This window comes from Podarcis gaigeae, assembly GCF_964106915.1.
Source record: "Podarcis gaigeae genome assembly, chromosome: 10".
Taxonomy (NCBI): domain Eukaryota; kingdom Metazoa; phylum Chordata; class Lepidosauria; order Squamata; family Lacertidae; genus Podarcis; species Podarcis gaigeae.
This window is the reverse complement of record NC_139686.1, coordinates 22,221,036-22,237,275: the sequence shown is the minus strand read 5'-3', so window position 1 is coordinate 22,237,275 and position 16,240 is coordinate 22,221,036. Positions and strand designations below refer to the sequence as shown.

The following is a 16,240-nucleotide window of genomic DNA, read 5'->3' as shown; positions in this document are numbered from 1 at the left end:
GCCTGCCTGATGTTCTTGATTGCTGGTGTTCAGCTTGTGTGACCTTTGCGGATGTTTGTGTAGCTTTATATGCTCATTGCTTTCATCTGGTATTGCCATTTCATAGCAGCTAATGAAGGGAGCGATTTCTTGAGTGTTCCAGTGGTCTGCATTGCTTTCCTCTGGAATCGAAAGGAAGATTTGGAAGGGGGTCACTGGAACCTGTACTTTGAATTCTTCACTTTTATTATTGGGTACACAAACATATATGGATAGATACTTGGAAGAGAACCAGAAGGCAAAACATTCTTAGATCTCTACAGGAAGGCATGCTCTCCTCACAAACCATCGTGTCAGCATGGTGTGCCATATCAATCTACCTGCCAAGCAGATAGCTCAAGCAAGTGAGCCAAGTCACAATTTACACGTGAAGGAAAAGCTGAGCTGTGACTCGTTGTATCTGTAGCCCTGCTTTTGAAACAGCAGCACTGCCATATTGTGTGCCTCTGCTATTCAACAGAGTGATTTTGAAAGGGCAGCATATTATATGATGATGACAGCATCTTTATAGCCAAGGAGTGGGAGAGGAGCTTGTTGGATTTTCTGCATCTGTTGCCAAGAAATAAGTTGGTTGGCCTTGGGTACCACTATGCACCTTGACTTGGTTGGAGGTATTTGCTGCTCTGCCTCCATCAGAAAAATGTATTGTGCCAGCCTGTATGTGAGAGATGCCTAGGGTTGCTCCAACATGGCAGCGAAACCACAAATTTGGAGAAGGAGTTTGGTTCCTGGCCAGGTGGAGCCAACCACAGAATTAGGGGAAACATCTGTTCCTGCCACCCAGTTCTCTATGCACCCCAAAGGTGTAGAAACATCCAGAGAGTCTGTGCCTGTTGTGGCTTATACAGTGCAAAATTTGGCATGTCACATTATGGGAAGGCGATGACGGTGGTTGCATGTACACCCCACCCTTTGCTCCAAAGAGCTTAAGGCAGTGTTCATGGTTTGAACCCCCTGCCCCACCGTCACTGAAGCAGGTTAGGCTGAGAGAGAGAGAGAGTTAACTGGCTCAAGGTCACCCAGTGACCTTCGTGGCTAAGTGAGAAGTTAGGAGTTGACTAAATATATAGTCCTCTTGAATGTTCTTCAGTATTCTAGTCCAAATTTCTTCTAATATAAATATGTTCACATTTCATTTTGCCTAATATGCACAGATTTGCAAAGCATCCCCCCCAATATAATGCATTTCTGCACGTTATTTTCAATAATATATGAATATCTATTCATATTGCTTCACTTTCATACATATTGCTTGGTCAGAGATGTGCAAATTTCAAAGGATGGCTGTGATTTGGTTGTGGTACTGTTTCAAAAAGTGTGTGTTAGGTGTGTATAAATGTGAAGGGAATCAAATTTCTTCTCCATCTCTAACCTGTGTCTCCTGTCTCCAAATCTGACCCTCTAACCACAACATCACACTGGTATCTATGTTACATTTTACACTTTGCAAGCCCTCAAAAGCACAGAAGCCTCTATGTCTTGGGAGCATGATGATGATGTCATTGGTATGTTGCAGGGCCCAAAAACCTGTAATCAGACCTAATGTGCCCTGACATGACATGGGATTGAATGGACTTTAGAAAGGCCACTGTTTCAATAGAGTCTGCCAGCCCCCTTGCAGTAACAGCCAATGGTATGGTTGGCATTTAAGTCTTCATTGTATTGGGCTACAGCTAAGGAACTACTTTCATACTGGGTTTGCTTTTTTATGTTACTTTCATATTCTTATTTGGTACTAACCCTACTTAGGGATTCCGTATTTGTCTTTAACCAACACACAAGAGGGGTGTTGTGATCTACTGGAGTTTCCCAAGGGGTGTTGTGATCCACCATTGAGGAGAGGTGCTCTTCTGGGCTCCTTTGGGGAAGAAGGGTGGGAAATAAATAAATGAATAAGCCCAAGCAGGGAGAGGTCAATCCTTGGTCTCCCAGGCAGTGCAACAAAAGCAACAGTCAGCACCTTGGAGAGAGATCAAAGTATAGGTCCAGCATCATAGATAGTGGTCCTGCAGCTGAGACCAACCATCCAAGTTGTCTCAGAAAGGTCCTAGACCAACTGTCCAAGTTTTACAGCTGGGTTAGGTAGATGTTGACTTGAGGCCCCACCACCTGAGTGATGCTTCCTGGCCAGTTGTAGGGCCAGTGCCATCTTTTGGGGGTCATTATGTTCTTTGATAAAATGAGGTTTTTCTCCTCAGGACTTTTTGGATCCCCAAGGAAGCAGCCATCAAAGCCTGGTGGCAGAGGTGTCTCTTTGGGGTTCAGGAAAAGGGCTTCTGTACTGGTGAACCCAAAGAAAATGGACCGGTTGCCAGAGAACTTTGCCTAAGGAGTACTGGTCTGAGGTTTCCAGCAACTGGTTTTCAGAAGCAATACTGCCTCCGACCAGATTCTCATTTTTTTTCTGCACAGGAAAAGAAGTTTGCTGGTTTCCATGTGTGCCAGTACACCTTTGAAATCTTACCTTCTTTAATTCAAAATAAAAGAAAAAAAGAATTGGCACAATGGTGGGAAGCCCTGCACAGAAATATCTTGTTTCGTTAGTCTAATAAAGGCATTACTAACCGCCCTGCTTTGAGGATTTATTGGGGGATTTTAGTAAGATAGTGTTAGCAGTGGAATTACATTCATTCCTGGGTAAGTCATTGCCAGTGCACGAGAAAATAACGTTGATGCAATCAGATATATTTTACAGGATCAATAGAATATTCTCTTGCATAATCGCAAGCAAGGAGATTACAGCCCCTGCTCTGGGAATGACAAAGGATCACTTTATAGATCAAAGCCTTGTTTGTTCCCATTGTTTTAACTCTTCAGACAGAATTGTGTTTGTGTTTTTGAGAAAAAAAGAGATGATTTCCTAATTTCCAGGGCTCCTGATGATAAGCAGAAGCAGTCGTTAAAGCAGCCTTCATCAACCTGGTGTCTCCCTGATGTTGTTGATCTCCCATCAGGCTCAGCCAGCATAGCCAATGGTAATGGATAATGGGAACTGTAGTCCAAATAATCTACAGGCCACCAGTTTGGGCAAGGGTGTCATAGACCCAGAATGATTTTCTACATGCAGTCACACATAAATTAAATACCTTTGGCTGTATGACTTTGAGAATATTTACCCACTTCCCATCTTAAAATGTAGAGAGGCTATGTTCATGAAACAGAAGATACCCATAAGGGATAAGGAGAAGGATGCAAGACATTGAAATATAATGTTCTGCAGTCTGAACATGTCAGAGAGATATTGCATAGGTCTGGCTAAGCCAATCTTGGATAAACCAAAGATTTTGCTCTGGATGTATTCCTTTTAAGACACACTTTCCCCTAATATATGTATTTTTGTACACACCACTTGATTGGAGAACTGCAATGCAAAATTCAGAGGATGTGAAGCTCAAAGGCTAGCTATGTTTGAGTTTGCAGATATGGGTTTGAGAAGTGCAAATTAGGTAGTATCTCATTAAAAGGCAAAAGAAAACTGAATTCCTCCTCCACCCCTATCTCCTTCCCGAGATCCCTTTTAACTGGAGGTGTGAGATCTTATGCCTGCAGTGCAAGAGTAGCATCACTATAGTATCCAGTATTCGACAAAGTTGGGTTGAGACAGTCCCTGGACTGTCCTGGGTTGGAGCTATCTGGAGCAGTCAAGGGGTGGGGCATTGGGTGTGGAGAAGGAGGCAGTGCTCTCCTGCCATTTCCAGATTTCAATCTATTTACAGTGGTACCTCGGGTTACATACTCTTCAGGTTACATACGCTTCAGGTTACAGACTCCGCTAACCCAGAAATAGTACCTCAGGTTAAGAACTTTGCTTCAGGATGAGAACAGAAATCGTGCTCTGGCGGCGCGGCAGCAGCAGGAGACCCCATTAGCTAAGGTGGTGCTTCAGGTTAAGAACAGTTTCAGGTTAAGAACGGACCTCCAGAACAAATTAAGTACTTAACCTGAGGTACCACTGTATTTATTTTCCAGTATGTGAGTTGATCACTCATGAGGGGATCCCTGTACTAGTTTTATATGCATATGGTGCCAGATTTAATCCCTGGCATCTCCAGCTAAAAACAGATCAGGTGAAAATATAGAGGCTCTTCACTCTATCCGGGATGGTGGTGGCGGCACTGAACAACCACCTTCAACACAGCGCCCTCCCCATGTTTTGTACTAAAATCCCCATAATCCATGACCATTGGCTGTGGAGGCTGGAAACAATGGGATTTATAGTCCAAAACACATGTAGGGCACCCAGGGGGTGGGGAGGCTGAAGTTAAAGAGCTCTGGGCTAGATAGAAAAACATTCCAACCTAGTACAAAGCTGTTTTTGTGAAGGAAAGCTGTGTTTGCATGCAGCACTCCTGAGGCAAAGTGGAAGTGAGGAGGCCATTGTCTAGATGTGGTGTGTCATCCACATCCCCCGTTTCGGCTGGAGAGAAAGAGAATAGTTTCTTCAGAGAGCTGAAGGCGGCTGGAAAGAGCAATTGCTGCTCGCAGTGTGTATACTCATCCCATTTTCATTGCTGGCAAGCAGGGAAGCTGGTTTTTGTGTTGCTTGACCAGAGGCGACGGCGAGGACAAAGGAAATGTGTTTACACCATAGGAGGCGAGGCCTCTCCCCAGCCACTTTTTGACTTCCTTAAAAGCTGTTGTCTGTCCCCCAGCCTTCCAAGATGAAATGGAAACTAAAGTACTGTTACGAAGGTTGCGCGCCAGCCCCAATCTCTGCTGAGCAGTAGCAAGAGCAGGGTTGAGTTTCCATTGGGAAATCAAGGCACAGTGGAGGCTGGTGTCTTTAAGAAATATGGTTTATTATACACACATATAGACCTAAAATCTTCAGTGGAAGGGGGTACAGAACATTATACGCCAATAGCATCTCTCATTGCCTCTCTCATAGCTTCAGCAAGCTTTGGTCCAAAGTAGCAGTCATGACTCCCAGTCTCTTAGTGCAGCCTCCTCCAGCCAGCACCAAATGGAGTTCTGCCTAATTTCCTCCTCCTTGTTCTCAGAACACCTTTACATTTCAAAAAGGACACATTTTAACAACAACACTAACACTCCACCCATCTAGGTTGCCTCCACCACTCTGGCCAGCATAATAAAACAATAAACATTAAAAACTTCCCTATGCAGGGCTGCCTTTAGATGTCTTCTAAATGTTGTATAGTTGCTTATCTCCTTGACATCTGATGGGAGGGACATCACACACCTTTGTCACCTTGGCAAACTCCCAAATCTCCTGTCCCTGTTCACTCCTTGGAGCAGGGGGGGGAGGGGGGGAAAGGGACAGCTTTTTCCATTGGCAGTTTCCTTTAATGGCTGGCTGTTTCTCATTGTTCCAGTTACAGATAGGTAGCCGTGTTGGTCTGCCATAGTCAAAACAAAAAAAAATCCTTCCAGTAGCACGAAAGTATCTGAAGAAGTGTGCATGCACACGAAAGCTCATACCAAGAACTAACTTAGTTGGTCTTTAAGGTGCTACTGGAAGGAATTTTTTTTGTTTCTCATTGGTTCTACAGTTAGCTAGCTTGGCCAGGCTGGTTTGCATAGGCTAACCCTGAGATTTCTTGTCTGGCACAGTTCTGCAGCTTATATTTTCCCTTCCTATCTCAAATATTATCTAAATGCTACCATTTATTAATTTCTACCATTCACTAACAGACTCTGGTACCCTCCATCTATGACAGCACATTGCTTGCTTCTTCTTTTTATTTTTGCTGGATATGATACTAGATCAGATCTTGAAAAACAACCACAATGGGGAATGCGGTGCTGTGAATTAATATCTTCGAGAGAGTAATCATTTAGTGTAACAGCCTAGCCTTGGCTACTGCAAAAAGTCTCAAGGTATTTATATCCCTGTAATTTATGGTTGCCTGCTGGTTATTCTGTTGGTGAGCCTGTAGAAAATCCACATCAGAAGAACAGGAGAGGGTTTCTGGCTTAAGACCATGAAAGGAAAGATAATTGGTGCAAATCCATGCTGAAGCTCTTGACCGTGGTTGCATACATTCATGGATGGGATATGAATTTTCTTGGTTAACTCATGGTTTTCAGGCTCCTTTTGGTGTCTTTATTCATATATTCAAAAACAGTTGTCTTGTTAAGGTCTCGGTCTAGCAGAGAGGCTGGCTTCTATTGGGTGTCCTCTGGTTCTGGTACAGGCAGACCAAGTTCCAAGTTGACTGAAGATGCATGGAATAGCATAGCATAGTATAGTTATGGAGCAGCCAGGGCAGATAAGTCTGTTTAGCAGCTTAGGCTAACCCTCAAGACAAGTTGCTTTGGTGACAAAACTAATGTGGATCTAGGGCAGTGTTTCCCAAAGTTGGGTCTCCAGCTGTTGTTGAACTACAACTCCCACCATCCCTTGTTAGCAGGAACAGAGGCCAGTGATGATGGGAATTGTAGTCCAAAAACAGCTGGAGACCCAAGGTTGGGAAACACTGCTCTAAGGGCTTTATATTACTAGGTGGGTGCTTATTGGCCTGTGATCTCAGCCAACAGTAGTCATGTTGACAGAGTGGCTCTGACCTACAGAACGCTCTCTACCTGGTTGGTGGAAGAACCAGATTGCGGGTGGTGGTGCAGGAGGTAAGATGCTGCAGGCTGGCTTCTGGTGGTCTTGGTTTTCAGACTTCCAGTGCCTTACTACTCTTCAAGTACATACCTTCCAACACAATGTGGCCCAAATCTGGTACGCCATCTTCCGAGTCCACCACCCATGGGCATCTGGTTGGCCAATATGAGAACAGGATGCTGGAGTTGATGGGCCATTGATCTGATCCAGCAGACTCATATTATGTTCTTGTCTTCTAACCCAGTTGCGGTTTCTACCTATTGTGTTCTAGGAGCTCATAGGTTCTTCTGTTTGTTTGTTTTTTTTGAAATACAAACAAGAGTAGGTATTTATTGTGTATTTGAAATGTGCCTCCTCTCATTGGTTGTTGCTATGAAAAATCTACCAAGGTGATGATCAGAACTTTTGAGAACTGGGGGGTGGGGGGAGTAGCAAAGGGCAAACATATTGTGTTAGCCCTTATCCAATCAATGCTGTAGTTCCAGTCAATATTTCACCCTGTGGAAGGAGGAAACCGGACCACTCCAACTGGCTCTGCCCCCAGTGTTAGCACACCATCTGTACATGTCCTGGATGTCTGCATGTTCAACATTATGCAGTTATACATCTCCATAGCATCACCTTCCAATGGTATTGGTACTCTGCCTGTTTTACACAGAACAAAGCTTTTTGGGGCAATGTCCCATTTACTTGACTGGGTCAGCCTCCACTGGATTCAGGTTGCATACATAAGCACTTTCTGACTCTACTGAAGAGCACCTTCAGTTTTAATTCAGAAAAAAAGTGCTTCCATATCCAGAATTTTCAAAACACTGGGTTATGCTGTAAATGAGGATCTTTCTTATCTATGCTCTCTAGAATGGAGGAGGATTCTTAAAAACCTTTAACAAAAGGCTGGGTGTTATTGTTGTTGCTTAAAAAAAATTAACCACCAGAAATTACTTTTAGGTAATCACTCGCAGGGGTTGAATATAAAGAAAGCAAAATATAAAAACTTGCTACTTGAGCTGCACAATGAATCAGATAAATTGCTGACTGCTTAGATTCATGGTGTGCTCTCAGGAGAGGCGAATCGCTAAGGGAAACAGCTGGAGTTTTTGAATGCTGGCAAGGGCTGGTGCACACAAAATAGCCACCACATGGAAGATGCTTTGAAACTGCTCCCTGCGGTGGAAGCTTCTACATGGCGAAGTGTTTGTGTGCAGCCGTTCCTCATGCAGATTTGGTTATTTTTCTTCGCGCCCATGACAAACCCTCCAAAACAAATGTTTTTAGGGTTGGAGAGAGGCGCCGTTTGATCCGCATTGTGAATTTGATGCAGGGAGGCAGCTGCTGCTGCTGCAGGCAAGAGATTGAAAGTGCTCCTTTTGTGGCATCTATTTTATGCGCATTGCCCTCAACCACACATTAGGGCATGGACATGTCCAAGACAATGCCAACAAGGTTAGACAACAGTGTTGAGGAGGACAGAAAAGGCACAAAGGCTACCTTTAAAAATAAATATGTAGGTCTTGCCCAAATGTGGATTAACCAGAGAGAAAATTTGGGGTAACAAATGCTGGTGGGTGATATGGTAAGAGAATGGGGCAACTGTCTCATGTAAATAATGAAGTGTGGAGAATTTTCTGATGAAGATTGTTAGAGAGGAAGAATAGAGTCTGCAGCATTTGATGCAGGCAAATCTCCTTTGGTAATTCTGTCAAAGGGAGGGGGCCAAAGCCAAAAAGACCATGCTGCAGGTTCCTGGCAGCAATGACTTCTGGGTCAGGGCACTGTTAGAGGCACAGGGAATAGAGCCGTTTGTTCTGGAATGTGGCTTGGAAATGTGGTGCTTAAGACCAGTTGCATAACTCCTTTTCAGAAAACAAGATCCTCCTTGATTCACACCTCTCTCCTGCCAACACATTTTCTGGTTGCAGTTTCAGATCTTTACTGCTTTCTCACCTGTCTAAAATAGGAATCCAAGTAATGTCACCACCCTTGTTTTCTAACTCCTATTTGTGCATTACCCCCTACGGCACAGCAGGATGGTTAACAAATTGGAGATCAAGTGGAACACATTACAAAACCAGGACTTCCTTTTCTTATTGCTTGCCTGGAGGCAGTACAATGCAGTCGTGGAAGCTGAGGATTTTAAGTGCAAGTTGGTATCTCCAGGTGGAGCCATATTTCCAAAAGAATAATACAGGCCCCAGTGGGGTGCTTAGTACAAATGTTCAGAACTACCCAGGGTTCAGAATTCAGAACTACCTAGGGTTCAGAAACTTCCCCTTGTGATACCCTGGGTCTTTTGTTTTTTAAAGGAGCAGCGGTCACATTCGCAGTGTTTGATTCCCCTGCCTGAAATCCAGCTTTTCCTTTCAGATCTCAGGCACGTTCAATGCTTGTTTAGAAATAGTAAAAATGACAGATATTGTTGACAAAATGAGTGCAGCCTAATTCGTGTTGGATCACTACTTGCACATGCTTAGCTGCTGCAGGGGTCAGCATTTGCAGGGCATCTGCTGAATCCCAGGTCCAGCAGGGGACTCGCCACCAATTCCCAGAAGCCCCCTGAGCAGGTCATTCTTAATTCTTGCAGTTGCTACTCTTTTCAAGTGAGAGAGCATCGCTAGGACCAAGCAGCAGTATTCTCTCCACTGCTTTTTGCTCCATCCCTCCGAGTAGCACTGCAGATTGAGTCCAGAGTCCAAGGAAATGGACAGCGGTTACAGGAAAAAGGAAGTGTTGGGGCCAGTTGGCAATGGGGTGGACCAGGCTTGCATATATTTTGCTAATATCCCCCTATATATTATGATGCTCTTCAAACGTGCATTGTGTGGTGTGTGCGCACTCTTCACATGCATATAGTATGGGTGTGTGTGGAATTCCTCATGCACAAAAAACTATTTCTTAAAGACATTTCTGTGTTGCCCATCAATAAAAATCCAAGGCTGGCTTTCATAGAATCGTAGGGTTGGAAAGGACCACAAGAGTAATTTAGTCCAATATTCCTGCATGGCAACACAAACATCCTGTTTCCATCACTTCCCACTCTGTGGAGTTAAAACATATACCGTCATGTGATAGACAAAAAATCCCATGACTGCAATCATGGAGTAGGAATTCTGACAGTCTAACCCTCTGCAATGCAGGAATATATAGCTGTCCCATAGGGGAATTGAACCTGTGACCATGGTGTCATCAGCACCATGCTCTAATCAACTGAACTAGCCACTCAGATTAGGAACCCTTGTACAGTATTCCAAAGTGCTGAGATTGTTTTGGGACTTCCACAGCCTGCCAGCATTCTTGCTCCTGCTTTTGCCACACTTCTGGCTGAACTTGTATGCTTATAAATAAAAACGCAGTTGATTTCAAAGGTACCGCAAGCCAGCCTGCCCTCCTCCAAAGTAAATTTAACTCTCTAAAGGTTGTCCTGAACCTCCTAAGGTGGAGAGAAGATGAATCACCAGGGTTCAGATAGTTTATTTATACGCCTCTTGTTCCAAGGACTCAGTTACAGATAGCGAAGCCAAGCCCACGTGTAAAATGCCAGATAAAATTAGACTAAAAAAGGTATGCGAAGAAGAAAGGAAGGAAGGGGTGAATTTAAACACCCAGCAAAAGATGCTAGCGACACGAAGCATCACTGCCTGATTCCGTCTTCCTCCTCCTCAGTTACACTTTGCAGAAGCCTCTACCCTATACGTGGTTTGTTTGCTGTACTCATTTACTCTGCAATAGCCCATCTTGTTCTTTTCCCTAAATATGTACTAGGAAAACATAACTGTCCTATGCTACATTGCCATGCTTAGCAGTTCATAATAGACTTCTTCAGCTGCAGTATGTCACGGCCCTGAAGCTGGACTCTTCATCTTCAGGGGAAGGAGAAAGGCATGGAGGACCAGCCCCCAGAAGTGCCCTCAAATGAACTTTCAAGGCCAAAGCCCCCTTCTTCTCTGCCTGAGGATGTGGCACTGCTATCCTCTGGCATGGAGGACTCCACTGCTGAGCGCTCAGGAAGACCTAAGGCTCCTATGCTCTGTCACAGTAGGAGATGACTAGAGAAGGCTGGGCCCTGTAAGTTAAGGGCATCCTGCAGCACAGGTGGTGACAGCTGCACCTGCTCCTACTACTTAAGGGCTCAGCTTGTTGCTTGCTGGAACAACTTGGGAGCTCTGTGTTCCCCCAGGAACAGAGCCTGAATCTTGTCCCACCTTGCCTGGTGAGCCTTGCATTGTCTTGCACCCTGATTGGGTCTTGCTTTGTTACACTGCAAATCAGTCTCTTAAGCTTAAGCCAAGAAATAGTATTCTCTATAAGACTGAATATCAATTTGCATATCTAGAATTCGAGATTAGACCACTGAAGAAGCCCGGAAAACTACCGTATTTTTCGCTCTATAAGACACACTTTTCCCCTCCTAAAAAGTAAGGGGAAATTTGTGTGCGTCTTATGGAGTGAATGCAGGCTGCGCAGCTATCCCAGAAGCCAAAACAGCAAGAGAGATCGCTGTGCAGCGAAAGCAGCGATCCCTCTTGCTATTCTGGCTTCTGGGATTCAGAATATTTTTTTCCTCGTTTTCCTCCTCCAAAAACTAGGTGCGTCTTATGGCTTGGTGCGTCTTATAGAGCGAAAAATACAGTATCTTGGGAGTGTACTACCTGCAAGCCTCAGTTAAAGGGCCCCATTGGGGGCGAACAGCGGCCTCTTGATTACTTGGAGTGCCAGGGCGAAAAAGGTGCAAAACGCCTGCACCCTGTCATCTACAGCTTCATTAACATCTACCTACAACTCCACTAGCATCTCTCGGTATTGTGAATAACACCAAACTTGCCTTTTGTTGGTATCTTCATAAACTTATCTAAAAGACTGAGTTAAGCATTTGAAAAATCTATTGAAACCAGACGTTATAAGTTCATCTTAGGTTGGGTAGTCTCTGTGGCTTTGTTTAATGTTTTGTATTTTTCTCAGAAGGTTGATAAAGAATGTATAATTTATTATTCTGTGTATATTAATCGCCAACGTGTTGCATGAGCCGCACTACTTGTTAGACTGCAGAGCAGAACACAATGGGTGAAAGAACAGGTTGTGGTCTTCCACTTGCTGCACCTGGAGAAGCATGGCATACCTTAATGCTCTCAACTGTGGCAGCCTGCGTGGATCTACCTGCACGCACACTTGAGATGCATCTGTCCCTGAGTGATGGGGCTGAAATCCAAGGAATTCTTGTACATGTGGCTGGCCACTTCCCTCGTTCTGGGAAGACTCACAGGTACATGTCTGGCTACCATTAACAGGACTTTGGAGCTCCTAAAGGAGATGCTGGGTCCCTTTGCTTACTAGCTTCATGCCAAACCCTGTAGAGTAGGTTAGGCTGAGGGTTGGTGCCTGGTCCAGGGTCTCCCAGTGAGTTTCATGGTCAGATTGGGGGTTTGACTCCTTGTCTCCCATGTCCTACTCTGGCATTTTTTCCTGTTTTCATTAGCAGCACCTCCAGCAATTGCATTTAAAACTGTTTTTTAAATTCTGTTTTTGAAAAAACAAGTTTTTTTTTTAAATCACAAGCCCTGCCTTTTTTCCCTCTCTTTTCTTTGTGCCTTTTCCCCCCTGAGCAATTTTGACATTTTCATGGAATGGGCAATTTGTGGCTGTCACTTTTATTCCTTTCATCTCCAGGGATTCCTCTTCTTTGGCTTTGTTTGTTCTGGTTTGGGGTGGACACATGAAGCCAAAGGTTGTGTGCCATTTTTAGAAGTGCTTAAGAAGAAAAAGGCTATCCAAAGGGGTGCTCCGTTTTTTTAATTCTTGCTTTTTAAATATCCCATTAAAACCAGCTGGGTTGCTTTCCTTAGATGGTGCTTTTTAAAGTGTCTGAACCAGTGCTTTTTCTGGGGGAATGCAGGGGTATGCATACCCCTAAACATTTTGTGAATCTAAGTTTGGCCTCATTGAGGGGCAGATATTTTTACTCTTGTTCTGTATTTGTTTATTTCATTTATTGTTTGATAATAATTTCATTTATAAGTATTCATTTTTTATTATTTTAGATCACTGCAGACTAGGGATGATCAGAAGACAGATGTGGATCTCCTGGTAGATCATAGAATCACAGCATAATAGAATATTAAAATTGGAAGGATATGCCAAGGGTCATCTAGTCAAACACCCTACAACTCAGGAATCTCAACTAAGGCGTCCAAGACAGATGGCCATCCAACCTCTGCTCAAAAACATCCAATTGTCATAAATGAGCCAGCCCCCAGAGAAGGTTTGTAGTCAGATCCCAGGGAAGGTATCAGATGCCTGATACCAGGTAAAAGTATTGATTCACCCAGCCAGGGCTTTTTTCCAGCTGAAACTCGCCGGAACTCAATTCTGGTAACTCTCAGGTAGGTGCCATTGCTATTATAAGAGAACAAGAGAGGCGTTCATGCTGAGTTCCGGCAGCTCTTTTTCTAGAAAAATAGCACTGCACCCAGCCCAGACTTTTCTACACTATCTGGAGTCTCACTTACTCCCTGACTCTTGTAACTGAAGATGCCAGGGATTGAATCTGACACCCTCTGTCTATGGACCACCTCTGATCTACCTCTGAAGTCCAGTCCCTTCCCATAGCTCAGTGAGAGGTGCTGGCCAGGTCACCCCTCCCTTCTGGCTGATGCCTTTTGCAGCATGAAATTAGACTGCCCGCCTGTGCCTGATGAGTCAGAAGAAGTGATTAGCTGCGCTCAAGGTGCCAGTTCTGACTCAGCAGGAGCCCCTGTGAAAAAACGAAAAAACGAAAAGATCACGCCAGAATTTTCTGCAGTTCTGTCATGTCATGGAAGGGGTCTGCTGGTCAGAAGCAGAGCCTTCTGCACTGCTAAGCATTAAACCAGGTGCTGCTTCCCACAGTAGCAGGATGCGATCTTTTTTAGCCTGGTTTGGGGTGGGGGGAGATTCTTCCTGGCAGCAAGGATGGCAGAGCTTGTCTATATTCACCACCTGATCAGTTTGGCAAAGAAGGATTTGGCATCTCATGCTGAGGGTAGCTGTGATGGAAAGGTGCTGGGTCAGCCTCCTGGAACCCTAGAAGACCAATCAGGGCTGGTTAGAGCATCAGCCAATCAAGAGGGTCTGGCAAGTCAAAACATTAGAAAGTTACAGTTAAACTGTCAGATAGGCATAAGTTAGGGCTTGGAAAAGCCACCTAGATAGGGACCTGCGAAGAGAGAGACATGTTTGGATATGAAATAGGGATTAGATAGGCAACCTGCTTCAATTCCCTGAGGAAAAGTAAAAATCCCAGAAGGACTGGATGAGTGCTGTTTGTGTAGTAATATCAATAGCTATATTAGGTGAAAATAGTCCATCCTGAGATTAGATTTAAATAAGGACACTGAATAAAGTTTTGAAGTTTTCTGTATTGTGTATACCTGAAGTTATGAATTGCGCCTCTCATGAGTAACCATCAAACTTAAAGCCCTCACTGAGTATAATTAAATAAAAAAGTCTATATTTTTGTTCCAGAAGTGTCTCTTCTTTAAACTGAACCTCTGGGTGTGGGGATAAGTGGACTCAGGGCATCCTTCTCACAAGTAAAACAACTGGCTGCAGTATAATAAAGAAGTGCTGCCACAAACAGCTAAAACAGATCTCTCTAGTGTTATTAACATGGAGATTTGAAACTTTTAAACACCCAGGAAATTGCTCACATTACTCAGGTACCATCTTGAGTGGGGAGTCGGTAGCTATCACAGGAATATAAAAAGGCACAGTAGACCAGCTTAGAGTATTTCTCTATCTAGTCCAATATTGTCTACTTTGACTGGCAGCAGCTCCCCAGAGTAGGGACTGCTACCCAATTCTTTTATCTGGTATGTCAAGAATTAGATGTAAAGGCATATGCTCTGTCACTGAGTTATGAGTGCAGAGGGACTTTGCCCCAAGCTACTGTCATCAGGATACAAGTGGGAGCCTTTGGCCCCTTGCTTGGATTAAATATATATATATGCTGGTTTTTTTAAAAAATTAAAATGGCTTTACTCACTTTAAAAAGGTCTGAAAATTGCTAAGTTTGAGCAGATATTTATCTAAGTTATTCAGTGAGCTGTGGATTGCATGCTCCATTGTCGAGTGCAGAGTTTTAAATGTTTTTCAGGCTGAGTTATTCACTGCATAAGAAATTATGAATCATTTTGAATACTGAATAAATTTGAGACTTCTTGCAATCTGTTAGGGGAGAATAAATGAACAGGAAAAAGGGCAAAATATGTTGAATAGGTTCTGCTCTGCATTATTCACTCAGTTTGTTGACATGAGAAGTTCAGAATTGATGAACCAAATATGATAGACTGCACCTCATTTTCATATCTGTGCATTGTTTAGTATTTTTGAATGGGTGCCTATCTTTTGTTTCGTTTAGAACATGCATGCATGTGTGAGAGCTCATGAACCAACTGAATGTGGATTGTGACCATGATAATAATAGAACTATAAACAGCTGACGAGTCCAGTCTCTTATCCACAACTCAGTGCTATCATCATCATCGCTTGCAAAACATGGGCTCTGCCACTGCGCTATGGCCCATGCAACCCACTTTCTGCAAATCTATAGGGCTATATCTGTTGGGAGAGACACTGCTGCAGCTCCTACATTACCCAGAAGAATATATATACATATATGGTAGCTCAGACCAAAACCATTTCCAAATCAACACCCTATCTGACTGTTGCCAGGTCCAGATTATGGGGGGTTTAGAGAGGGATGGTGCACATACTTGCTTTCTCTGATGGACCCAACTCTAAAGATGGACCCAGGGGAATCTTTAACATATACGCCACCAGGGTGCAAAGATCCGCCCAGCACCCCCTAGTCTGACAAGCGCCATTGATGTCGCCGCACGTCTTTCGTAAATGAGCGCACAAAGTCGAAAGTCCTTTAGTGAAACAGTAGGTATATATGTATTTTTGATTTTCTAGCTTGATCAAAATTATTTATTATTTCATAACAGGTAGATAGTTAAGAGCTTAGGTGGTTTCAGCGGCTGGTGCCTGGCACCCCCCTAGAATTTGGCGTCCGGGTGCCCCGCACCCCTTGCACCCCCAAGTAAAGACGGCCCTGGATGGACCAAACTTTTACAGAGGTTAGAAGCCAGGAAAATGTCTGGTCCATCAATTCTCTGAGACATGTGTGGAAAAGGTGCTAGATGCTAGCTTCCTCAATCAGAAAAGTGGTTAAAATATGGATTTCACATTACACTAAATGCAGGACTTCCTATCTCACCCTCAGCAGCCTCTAATGTATACAGATTTCACCATGTAATGTGGTGCATTTTATGCATTACAGCTGATGCCCTGCTCTAGATGGGGAACCCGAGATGGGGCAGGGGCAAAATAGACCTTCCGACCTCTCTATCTGGCCTGCAGGACTCTCCCCTGGCCACACACCCCTCAGAGCTCCTGCTGTGCACCTTCCCCCAAGTGCTTTTGCCTGGCTGGGATGTGTCATTGAATTGTGATAATATCTCTTCCTTTCCTGGATTGGGGGGGGGGTGTATGTGGTGTATGTGTAGAAACCTTTGAATTTTGTGTGGCTAGAACAGGCTTCTTCAACCTCGGCCCTCCAGATGTTTTGAGACTACAATTCCCATCATCCCTGACCAC

General features: G+C 44.0%; 2 protein-coding genes across 3 annotated transcripts in view; one reads left to right on the top strand and one right to left on the bottom strand.

The window, feature by feature from the left end:
• The window catches only part of TMEM178B (transmembrane protein 178B), a 271,646-nt gene that overhangs the window by 15,511 nt on the left and 239,895 nt on the right, over positions 1 to 16,240 (top strand). The window lies entirely within an intron of this gene.
• The window catches only part of MRPS33 (mitochondrial ribosomal protein S33), a 211,550-nt gene that overhangs the window by 47,662 nt on the left and 147,648 nt on the right, over positions 1 to 16,240 (bottom strand). The window lies entirely within an intron of this gene.